The 12,997-nt window shown below is 39.2% G+C and overlaps 1 protein-coding gene across 1 annotated transcript in view; it reads right to left on the minus strand.

The window, feature by feature from the left end:
- Positions 1–2,686: 2,686 nt before the first annotated feature.
- The window catches only part of LOC307268851 (leucine-rich repeat transmembrane neuronal protein 4), a 42,219-nt gene continuing 31,908 nt past the window's right edge, over positions 2,687–12,997 (minus strand). Inside the window, 1 exon segment of the mRNA XM_080051625.1 lies at positions 2,687–2,773. The gene's annotated coding sequence lies outside the window, so the exon portion shown is untranslated.

Raw genomic sequence — 12,997 nt, forward strand, 5'->3', positions numbered from 1 at the left:
ATTGTACATTCCTATTCCACCCAACACTCCAACAAAGAAAATACAAGAAACATTTAAAACATATATATTTTATAAATGAATATTATCCTAAAGCAATTGTATTTGTTGTCACGTGATTGTTACTATTTTTTTCAATTAGAAAAGTTCTCCAAATCTTTGCGCCGCTCTATAAAGTTCAGGAGGTAAAATTCACTACTCAACTTTTTTTGTAACTTTTTCATAAATGGTTAATGAATGGTTCCTTGACTTCAGACAGTATTACATATATAGCCGGTTACTATTGATTTTCCCAGCTTAAAAATGCTAGCATGAAAAATAGTTTGCTCCATGACTGGGGTATACAATTCTATGGTTGCCTTTCTAAGAGAAATAGCTATGAATTTGTTGGCTACATAGCGTACATCACTCTATAGAGATTAGGGCTAAAGTTGTAGCCTATGTCTCGGACAAGAAGTCAGCATCATCATCAGCTGATTATCAAGTTTTTTTTTACTCCCTACATAACCCCTTTTTGGCTGCTTAGCTAACATCTTACAGCTGGACAGGGAAGATAGATTTATTGTTTGCATTTCTGAATAGGATGCACTTTTAGCATTAAAACAGAAAGGGATTGTTGGATGAGGATTTACCTGTGATTGCTCTCAACACAATGCTATCTCTGCTAATGAGTTTGGCAGGGGTTAGTGTTGTGTTTAAGTCTCCCAAGTCCATCAGCAGAACAGGGGCAGGACAGAGCTGCTTACATCACCTTACACTCTGATTTATTAGTGTCCAGGACCTGCTGCCATGCAGCGGGGACATAAAATGACTCAACAAAATGTAGTTAACTGATGAAATGCGCCTTGGCCTTGGAAATAAATAAGGCTGGATTCCTACTGCAGGTAGAGCACTGGTTAGCCGTGCATGCTAATTTCTGCATCTTACATTAGAGCAGATAGACACAGTTTAATCCAGTTCTTACACCTTTTCTCTTGTATTTATGGTTTTTGAAAGACTGAATGAAGAGACCTGACCTTTCCAATGGCTTAAACCATGTACTCTTACAACTCCATTCACAGCATCAACATGTGGAGAAATTCAAAGCTTGACAGGCCTGCTGCACCTATGAATGGTTGCTCAGCTATGATTGAACAGTTGCTGTTCAGGGGACTGGTTTAATTATTGGTCAATTCCCATCTGAAAATGATATCAAATTCAGCTTTCAACATTTTGATAGCACACTATTGCATGAGAACATGGAGCTGATATTTATTAATTAGGGTGTATTGCACAAGTTTTGATTTTCCTGGAAGTAAGATAAAAGTCCATGAGCAGAGTTGAGAGAGTATACTGTATTATGTCCGATAATGGTCACACACAGTCACAGGAGGAGAATAAAAGCAATTGTAAGTTAACACAAGGGTCTTGATCTCTGAGGCGAACAACAGACAGTTATCATTATTAATTAGTCTTGCCTTCAGCGCTGTGCTCTGCAGTCTCACCGGATACGCAGCTGTCTCAAGACAGCAAGTGATCCTGATGAATGACACCGTTACTGGTCCTTTACCACAGTTTATTTACCACATATTATATTGTCACATCTTGTACAACGCACACACATGTAGATATATGAGTGCACAATCAGATAATTGGTTGAAGAACACATTTTTAAAAACAAAAACCATTAACTACAAGAGGGATTTAAATGGATGATGAAAAGTAAATATCATAGCTCTCAGAGCACCAAAGATCTGTACTTTGTTTGTTTTTCATCTGTTTATTTCGCACTTTGATTAAATTAACTATGATGTGATAAACACCAAAAACCATCGAGGAAATGAAAAGTCACCATGAAAATTATACTTATACTGCCGGCAAGGTGTGTAGGCTGTACATTTTTGACAATTGCTTTTCTGGCTTGTTTCTCTCATCTGGGGTAATTTTATTTTGTTGGCTAATTCCTCAAGATGAAGAACGCCACGGGGACTTGGGTTAGAGAGAGACCCCTGACTGACAGCACCATCCGAAAAAGCGGCAGAAAACCTTTTAGCTTGGCTGATCTTTGATTTGTTTCTCTCTTCAATCGCTTATCATGCTTTCATGTTTCCCTGCCCTGTTTAATAACATTCTGCATTGGATTACCTTACCACCTGACATAGCAGAGAGGTGCCAAGATAAGGGGAAGTCGGTAAAATATGTTTTTCTAATAAGATTAACAAATCATTAAATTATTATCCTAAATACCCCTCAGAAGCAGAAAGCGGGATGCGGAAAGTCATGTTGCCGCTCAGCCTCCTTTTGCTAATCGAGGACATTTAGGGTCAGGTAGGTCATGAAGCTCAATTGATCAATACTGCGGCACCCATTTATTTCCACCGAGAAATATTTAATTTTCCATAAAGCTGGGGTCCTGGATGCTCTGCAGTAGTAGATTAATTGTCTCATTTGCTTCTTTGCCAGTCTCAGTTCCCCTCCCACACACAGGCTTGCATTGGTCCACTGATTCTGTGCAGCAGCAGACATACAGTACAGTAGTTCTAGGACACAGAGCCTCCTCACAATGTCCCCATGCTCACTGGTGGAGGGAGTGGGTCAGGGGGCAAGGCAGCGCAGGCTGGGAGGGGAGGGCAGCCGTGGGGCCCTGGTGGAACATGGCTGGCCCTGGACCTCCCAGCGCCTGAGTTGGGGGCTCCTCTATGCCCACGTTGAGGTGCAGCGACAGGTGGGCATGGCAATAGTCCACAACCGACTGCTCACACCTGTACAACGTCAGAGCACTCAGCTGCCCTGGTATCTAGAAAGAAACAGAAAAGCAGAAAAGGAGTCACGCGTAAACACATTTTAAATCATCCAAAATTGCCTCACTTTAAACATTCTATCTTCTCTCAGAATATTATAAATTGGCTTCATTTACTTCACACAGTGGTGTCACAGCGCCGATTCCATTTCTGCAGCCCTGGCCGCTGATACAGTGCACGCCCCAAGACCCGAAATCTCTGGCGCTCAAACACCCACTTTGAGCTGCGGTGATTTATAAGCAAGATGAAAGCCTTAAGCAAAAGCGAGCGCATATTTTCTGCCCTCTTTTAAATGGAGTCAAGGCTCCATTTAGAAGAGAGGGCTTATTACATTACAAGCACTTTGCTGATTCAAAGACCCCTCTTAGTTTTAGGTGATACTATGGTTTTGAATTATGTCAATTTAAGCGGGATGAAGCTGCATCACGGTCTGTCTGATATTGATATTAATTAATATCGCCTTGTGTATTAATGCTTTCACACAAAATACAAATGCAGTCTTGCGTCTTGAAATGCACAAAACACACCATACGTGTCAGACAATGCAGATGGCATGCAGCGATTGAATGTACTATGGCCAAGTTCACCCCTTAATGGATATATGTATTCTGAATTTTTCCTTTCAATTCCAGTCATATTCCATGCATTGACATTTTAAACATTGCCAATTCAACGTCACTTAAGGGCGGCATAATAAATAAAGATACTCTTACAACGAATACGTGTATTGTTTTGTGAACGCATTTGTGCCAAGCCCCGGTATTCAATATGTCTGCATGAAAAATGAAAAGTGGTGGGCAGAACATCTATTGTAAAATATGTTGTGTTGGATTAGTTTATTGGATCACCAAAGGCTTTACTTAAAGCTGATTTGATGCAGGAATGGCTTTCAGGTTTTTTTTCCCTATCTGGTCAGGTGAAGTTTCATCAGGGAATTCTCCAATTGTCCAGGTGGAAAGGCTTTATTATGGACTTGTTTTCTCCAATTGTTGCAATAGAGCAAGTCCAACATATAAGTGGTGAAGTCAAGATAGATTTGGCCATTTGACTGGTTGGACAAATCTCTCTCTCTCTCTCTCTCTCTCTCTCCGTACAGCAGTATTCGTCTGAGCACTCACAACCTCTGTCTCCTCAGAATCTTTCCTCCTCTGTTAAACTTTCACGTTGTCAGTTTATCGTAGCTGAAATCCCCAAATGCCATAAAATAAACTGAGCTGCAGTAACTGGGAGAATTTAAGACTTTGCTCTGCCTAACCTCTACAGATCTGTAAATACATAAATAAATACGCCATTTAAAAATCTACAGTGTTGTTATTATTATATTATCATATTTATATTACTTAAAATGCCTAACATCTTATGACCTCTAGTGATAAGGAATTATTAAGACTTTGTTTTGGAAAAAAAGGTTTTTAAGAGTTTGTGTTGTTTAGAGTATTTAAAAGATCAAATAGTTAAAAGCTGCAAAGCAAAGCTTTAAGATCAACAGCCTGTTTGTTGTGCCGGGTACTTTGCTTCAAACACAAAGAACAGTATATCCTGCTAAACATCACTGTGCTGATTGGCTTAAACCCATAGTTTAAACCTTGTGAAGAACCTGACTGTAGCTCCTTGTTTTTTTTTTATTATGTTCAGTCTGCGACAAATGTATCAATGTCAAGGATTTTGGTCTCTGTTTGCAATTCATTGTCTGGAATTGGACCTTTTTTAGACTCAAAGAAGTGAAAAATACTGTATGTAATATGCAATACACATTAAGCAACACGGAAATTGTTCCAATGTCCAACTCATTTTTCTGCTCGCTAGGAAGTACAGAGTGATGCAACACGCGTAGCACTGCGTTGGTTTGCTGTAACTTAGTGTGCAAGACGTGATGCACTGAAAAGTCATTTCCAAAATAGGGTTTATGCAAATTTCTCAGTTTGTCACCAATCAAAAAGCACATTCGCATATACATATGAATACCCACATTCTATGTCCCCCAGCAAGTGCGGTGGAAAAGCATGTTTAAAAAAAACCTAATCCACACTGTATCACAACATTTCAGTTTTTTAGATCGCCTCCTCCTCAAACACTTTAGGCAGTTGCTGCTTTTTCCAGCACTTTGCTTGAAGTGTCAACCAGTGAAGCTCACATAAAGTGCACTCTCAGACTCTATTCACAAAGTAACACCCACATTTTTATTCACATAGACCTGCATACCATAAAATAAACTTTGATTTCTACTTCATGGGGACTTTAATATTTAGTTAGGCCCACCACAGTATTTCTTCATTGACTACCCAGGGTGGTGTATCTGCAACTTTCCCTCTTAAATGGTATAAAGTCAAACTGAAACATTTGAGCGCTTATCACTTGTGCCTGTTCAGGCCTCTGAAGTTGCACTTCACAATACAATACAATGCATTACATGAATAACAGTGGGTGTTTTACAACAGTACAGTGTTAAAGTTAAAGAGAGACAGAAGCACCAGGGAATTTGTAACTCTGTAACACATCACATCACTGAGAATGGGTTTTATTGAAACCCGTGAGCAGAGAAGTGGGATGTGAAACAGCAAGTGATGGAAACTGGGCACTCACACTAACAGCGTGAGTTGACCTGATAACATTTACTGGTTATTCTATGGTGTGCTTTATATGTTAGCATGCTCTTTTGTATTGCATTGTTTAACAAGATAAAGGGGGCGTTCGTACGGAAAACGGCCCTGTGTTAAAACAATGCAACAGGCTGCATTAGTGGAGGTGTGTTGCTCCAGCAGACAATGAAATACAATTACGGACATCCAGTTTGAGTAATGGATTTTAAAGGCTTAATAGACACCAAAACATTGCACACTGGATTTATAATAGCCTATTATTTTATTTTTCATTTAAAAGAAATGCGCCCGTCATATGCATGGAACGTATGCATTTGATTGGCCACTGCTGTTTTTATTGGATGATGTCTGACATTGCAGATGGAAAATGCTGGTGTTTAATTGCAGGAGCCGTGTGTGCGGGCACCATGCTGCTTTGCCAGACAGGCTTCAGTCAAATAAAGTCTAATGTCTAACATCGTAGTTAAGTGTGTAAGCATGCTGACATTGTCTCATTAGAAGACAACACAAAGCACAGCTAAGGTAGATGGGAATGTTGTCAGTACAATAAAAATGTTGGCCTGATATGCTGGCCTGCGATTAAAGGAAAAAAATGGAGGTTCCCCAAAGTGATAACAATTCATCCTGAGGGGAACATGAATATCTGAAACATATTTCCTGGAAAGCATTCCAGCTACAAAGCTTTTCAGTAAAACTCACAAATGTGAATCTCATGGTAGCACTATAGGAAATAGGTCAGGGGATCAGCAAAGTCAGAAGGCGAACTTGAATGTCTCTAGCGCTATACTTCACAAGCCATCCCATAGTTACTACTGGACCAAACTTCTAAAATGAACAACCAACCTACCATCCAACAATCAAAATGGCCATCTATAGAGTCAGGCTGTGTGGGTACAACAAGCTGATAAACTGTCTAAAAAAAATACAGAAATACAAAAATACAGATACAGTCAGCTGTATCTGTATTTTTGTATTTATATTTCTGTATTTAGCCCAATGATTATTATGTATTTTTATGTGAAACATATCAAACAGCTTTCATCAATCCACTAGTGACTAATATACACAATGAAAAATGTCAAAACAAAGCTTACAAATACAATGTCAGTTCTCTTCATCAGTGTGAAGTATACTGTAGGTGTCGTTGAGAGTCATTCAAATCGGAACAAAAGATGTGTTATACTCTTACAGCACATCTCCAAGGAAAGCCAGCTTTTGTATTACAACTTAAACAGGTTCCATTCACACTAAGCAGATATAGCCTTTTTCCCAGTTCTTCACCACGGAGATAAAGTTGAAATATCTGCATATCTGAAACAGTAAACTCAAACTGGATCAGTCTCCCATAGACTAAAAATAATAAAAGCCTTTTTGTCCAACCGAGCAGAGTGAGCATTCAGGTTTAATCAGGAATATTGAGGAAATGTTGGCTATTATGGTTGGAGCTCTTAGAGAGCTGAGTCATTGGCTAGCAGAAGTTGGACAGCTGCCAGCAGAGCTGCTTAGGGCTGCACGTCGCATACGGGCGGCTTTTGCCTGAGGCATGATCACCATCTCTTCTCAACTTTAATGGCTCAGGAAGTCCTTTCCAATGTACTTGTGCGATACACGGCCAGATAAAAATAAAATGAATTCAAATCTCCTGATTATAATGGCAATCTAAGAATAGCCCTGGTTCCTCTTGACAAGTGTAAGCCGATATTTAGTGAGTCAGTGGCTACTGGCCAAGGCAATAAAGCGAGCATCTGGCATCAGCCGGATCTTGTCCTCACTTTGTGTTAACCGTTTAAACTATAGCTCAACCTATTTACCCTGAAGTGAATTTAAAGAGAAGAACAAAGTGTGTGTCCTGTACCAAGGCTACGGTACCTGAAATTACACCTCTATTCCAGGTGCTGTAGGCTACTCCATGTTTATAATGTGCAATACATTTATACGTGAAGTTAATACATCCCACTTCAATTTTATGATTCTTATTTCATCTCCCTCTCTGCCTGAGTGATTCATTGTTTATCACTGGAAAAACCCTAGAGTCTTAACTGTTAAGAAATGATTTTGTCAATTGGCCTGGGAATTGTTTTGGACGTCAAGTGGCAACAGCTATTAGTAAGAAAATAATATAAACAATGTTTTCAATTCGTTTCAATTTCTCAAGCTATTCCATTTCAATTTAGTTTAGTTTGTTTACGTGTTGATAACACAAAAAGGGATTGTGAGATTGTGAGAAAAAAGAAAAAAAATGTATGAATGACTCAAACAACCTGAGGGGATATTGCCTGAATGACAAGTTTGGGGGAAATAACAGAAATCACAGAGTGAGAGTGTGCTTTTATCTTATAAAGCCAGGCTACCCGTTTCCAAATTTTCAGTGTTTATGCGAAGCTAAGCTAGTTGTCTCCTTATATAGCTTCACATTTACTGTAAAGGCATGCCGCATGACAGTTTGATCGATCCTCCCATCCAAATTTAAAGGAGAGACTTTTTGCAACTAGGCTTTCTTTTACAATACACTACCTCACAGGCAAATGGACTGTTTTAAGCACTCTGACAACGCTTTATTGCAGATGTAGAAGAGGCCAGCGATGTACAACCCCGTGACGCAGCACACAGAAATTAATTCTAACTCCCGAGCTATTAGCTTTGGATCACTAATAAAAAAAACATTCACATAGGTGGTCTCCCTTTGCTCTGCTTTGAATGTAGGTCAAGCTGCTGCTAAATGATTCCCAATTAGGGTGATAGGCAGCTGCACCATGCCAGCATGGCTCAGGCTGCATGGCACGGGAGGCTTGGGCTCTCATTGGCATATTAACAACATCCTCCGCCTCCTAAGCTGGGCTGCTGCTCTCTGTCAGCTGGATAATTCACTCGGTGGTCAACGCTGCGAGAGAGAGCACAGACAAGCTTCTATTATCATCGCTGTCTATTAGGCTACACAGTACATGGATGGCATGCTAATTGCCACAAGACCCCCTTTTCTCTGATTGTTGCTTAGGATGGATAGGTTGGAAAATGACTTGGGGGTGAGTGACACGGACACAAGGCTGGTAACACGTGGTGTGTAAAGTTAACGAAGCGAGCCATATAGGGGAAATACACATTTAGATATTGTGCATTGTACATGTTCACTATTATGAATGTTACAACCATGGATATGGTCAGAGCCGGCCCGAGGCATAAGCGAACTAAGCGGCCGCTTAGGGCCCCCGACTTCCTGGGGGGCCCCCTAAAAAAAAAAAAAAAAAAAAAAATTTTTTTTTTTTTTTTTTTTTTTTTTAGTTTGTGTGTTTGATATTAACATCATACTATGCAAATGTGAGTTATCATACAAAAAAAGGAATAAAATGTTTTGGTCTAGATAATTAATAGCCTAAAAATGTAATCAGTTCATCTGGGAGGAAATCCGAAATTATCTGATCATGTCACGTTCACATCCATGCACAGTGTGTATTGAGTTTATTTAAAAAACATTGGAAATGGGGCTGCCCTCAGTTGCCCATGCACTGTGTATAGTCTATAGCCTATGTCAGCCTTGTCTGTGGAAAAAAAGATACAGTAGCTGGACAACAGAGTTCTTCTGCTTCGTTCCTCACACTGCATTTAAATGCATTCACTATATTACAGAGAAATATGTCCCGTAAAAGAAAAAGAGCTCCAAGCCCAACCCATAATATTTTATTTTATATTAATATTTTTATGGAAAATCCATGTGTCCTTCTTCAATAGCTTCTAATTCATTTGACCCAGTGTCTCCAAATTATTTGTTCACACAAAATTTCTCAGATTTAGCCTCTTAATTTTCCTCTCAAAGTGCACCAGATTCATGCATTTCACTTTAAAAAGGTTAAAAAAATCTCCCGGGGGGGCATACCCTCGGACCCCCCTAGGAGGGTCTGAATCTCGGCTGTCTAATATTTTCGCACAGCCGCACAGTGGAGGCACTAGCGGAAAACACTGGGTGTGTGAATGATATTTAACAAAGATCTATAGTTTCAGCAACGCTAACATTGGAGAGGGGCCCCCTAATCATATTTCGCTTAGGGCCCCCTGAAGGCTTGGGCCGGCTCTGGATATGGTAATACTCAGGGCTGCCAAGTTTCACCAAAAGTTTAGACCCGAGGGACCCAAAACCGTGTCCTCTTTCCCACCCAATCAATTTTTGCTAGTGTCCTGCAAGTTTACATATTGTTCATAATAAATCAGAAATAAAAGACAATTGGAAAATGTGATAAAACATCAAAAATCTTATTAAAATAAACAAATTCATGAATTGCAAAGTTGTAGGACAGGTTTTAATTAAACATTGGGTGTGGACATATTATAAGTGGGGGTCTGGGGGTCCCCCCCAGACAATTTTGAGCATTAAACACTTAATTTCCTGCATTCTGGTGAATTTTTATGAAGCAATGTGTGCCTTTTCTGCATTAATTTTTATGTAAAGTAAAAGAGAACATTCACGGTTTCGCTGACTAGCCTACAATGCATGTGTAGTGCTTTCAAATATCTCCTGTAGCCTATTGTTAAAACATTTGGTTAAACTGTAATAAAGGTAATTATTCTATATCATGTCTACTATTGAGGGTTGAGTGGCTGGTGGTATTTTACTAGCAGCATTAGGCTTTATTCAAAGAAGAAAAAAAATAGGGAACAGTTCAACACCAATGCAAACTACTAAGCTAAAATAAAACATCTGGGTTACTTGGTCCCTCCTCTTAGGCTACCTTGATTTGTGTTATGAAAAGTGCTATACATGTGCAATACATAGGCTACAGTTCATTACACAGAAGAATGAAAGCTTTTTTATTGGCGGATGAGCCATTTGTTACTTTGCAAACCTAATTTTCAAACTAAATTACCAAAAAAAATATACAAAACGATCCAAAGATCTTCTGAATTTACTTGAGTGAGATTGAAGGTTTAATATGTTTGATGCATGCGCGCTCACCGGCCGGCGGGGACACAATTCTTATCAGCGGTAACTTGGCACGCTATCAACACACACGTCGGAAGAGAAGGTGCGGGTAGTGGGCTCGCCTCCCGCTTCAAAATAAGAAATTTAAAATAAAAGTCCCGCAAAACAAATTTTATTTTGGGGATTAATTTCTCCGCGTGAGAAATTTGAGGTGTGGCGTGTGAGAGTGTGAACTGGTTGATTTGCGTGTGTCTCACTGCCAAAGAGTGAGACTTGGCAGCTGCATTCCCTAGAATTCCAGAAAGATCATCTTTTGCTGACTTTTTTTATATTTACCATGTCATTGTATTTATATCTGAAAAGCGCTTCACGTTTGTCAAAATAACTCTAATCCTTCAGATGTGGGGATTTATCTTGTCCTAATGCCGCTCATCCCATTTTCTGCTCATCAATGTTGGCAACGCATGCAGAGATTTACTGTTATTTACTGAATGGACAATACATGAGTATACTCCAGAGTCTCTTTTGATTGTCAATAGATATAAGTAACCTGAATACGAATGCCAAGAAATATAGATGCATAGATGAATCTTTATTCAATGGGTGGCATACAGTAAGATGTGTGCTACAGTGTTTGGTTCATTCTCCCTCGCTGACTGTTTTTTCTCTCTCCCTTTACACTCCCACACACATTACAAAGTGTACGTACACACACACACACACACACACACACAAACACACTCAGTCCTGATGTTGCTTGTAAGAACAGCCATTACATGCTTCAATCCTGAAAATAAAGACATGTTTCTTCTAAGGTCAGATGGTAGTGCAAGGACACAGTTGTTTCGTTTGAACTGTGATGGTGTCATGGTGTATTATTCTTTAAATGTTATTTTAAGCTTCATTGTTAATTCATGTAACAGACATTGCACACATGTACGGCTAAATGCTGCTTTCATTCTCTAACATGTATTTTACTGAGGTCTGAATATTCCTTTCCTGTTGGAAACTTCAATCTTTTTTTTTTCGGCAATAGAAATATATCTAGACATACTGTAGTCCGATAGCAATTCAATGAAAGTGCCAGAATCTCTACTGACATTTCCCACAGTAAACAGCAAGTAACTTGACATTTTAACTGTGCATATGTATAATGCTACATGCTGCTTATATTTCATTGCATGGGTAGAACAAGTCCGCTTTGAAGACAAAAACAATGTCCTTTTTCGGCCTATAGGTTGTTCAAGAAATATCTTTGACCAGTGTCTTTCGAAAGCAAAAACCTAGACAACATCAGTTAAGTCATTACCGAAATTAGAAATATGATCAAAGTTATTATACATGGAAAACAGATCATTAATAATAGACAATATGTCCTATGTTAAAGGTGCTGTAAGCGGAATGGTTCTTTTAGCTAACTTCCTGTCAGTTACTGCAGTTAGCAGTCCCCTCGCTCGTCCCTACGTCACCACATTAATGCATTGCGGTCTTCAAGCAGCGAGTTATCTAGCATCATCTCAGATCCATAAGTGTGATAAAACAAGATAACCATCAAAACAGACATTGGGAAGGATTTTTACCTGCTCCGCCATTGTAGGCGCATACACATTCACCCCTCTGTTGCTCTGGCGTGCACCGGCAATGAGACCATGGAGTGTATACAGTATGTATGAGTGAGACGGATGTTGTTTTTTTCTCTATTCTGATTGGATAGAAATTTCGGGATACTCCTATTAGTTTATTTGCCGATTACATGCAAAGCAGCTGACTGAGAGATCGGCTTTATCTCGCGCACATTATGTAAGTGATCACTGTATGAATAAAGAGCGATTTAACACTTATATTAACATAAATAAACCGCTTACTTCACCTTTAACTATTTCCTGGACTTATTTTTCACTTATTTCTCACCACAGACAAAGGTTGTTAAGAGTGACATAGTCTGTTACACACAAAAAAAGACTTAGGAGAATTCAGAGCCTCCGTTTCAAGCTATTTCATTCTCTAATGGATCTCTAGAATGTATCAGCCTTGCTTTGTCCAGATGAGATACAGAGCTAATGTTGCAAATCACAGATAAATTAGGAATGTAGATTCCAAAAAGATATGAAAGACTAGACTGACAGACTTGTGTTTAATGGATATGGTAATAATACAGTCACCTTGGTTCAGCTTGGATGCTCATTGACTGCAGTTGACTGCTTCTGAAAAGTTAGGCAACATTTTGTTTGACATGAAGATTTTACATATTAAAAGTGTCTAAAGTTGGAGTCTGCCATAGTTGCTTATTTGAATCATCTTAAATCTGTGCGAATATGCTGATATGCAGGTTCCCCGGGACATTAGAGAAATGCTAATTTGCACACAGCGTATTAGAATAGTCCAATTAAGTGATTTAATTTGTTAGTCTGCAGTATTCGACCAGAATTGAATATGATATGAAAACGATAAGTGAAAGTTCAAGCCAAGGGTTAATTTGTGGATGACATCGAAATAAATAAATAAATAAATGAGGAGAGGATAGAGGATGGGGTTAAGGATTAAAAATAGGGTCGCGTCAAATCTAAACTCCGCCTTGGGGACTGAGCACTGCTATAATCCTCCCGTTGGCTTTTTTTCACTTTTAAATTCAGTTTTCTTTCGACTCCTCTTCCTAATCTCTGTTGCCATTATAGGAGAGACACAGTATGAAGCAGTCAGGCTAACAA

Source organism: Ammodytes marinus (assembly GCF_949987685.1).
Source record: "Ammodytes marinus genome assembly, chromosome: 2".
Lineage (NCBI taxonomy): Eukaryota > Metazoa > Chordata > Actinopteri > Uranoscopiformes > Ammodytidae > Ammodytes > Ammodytes marinus.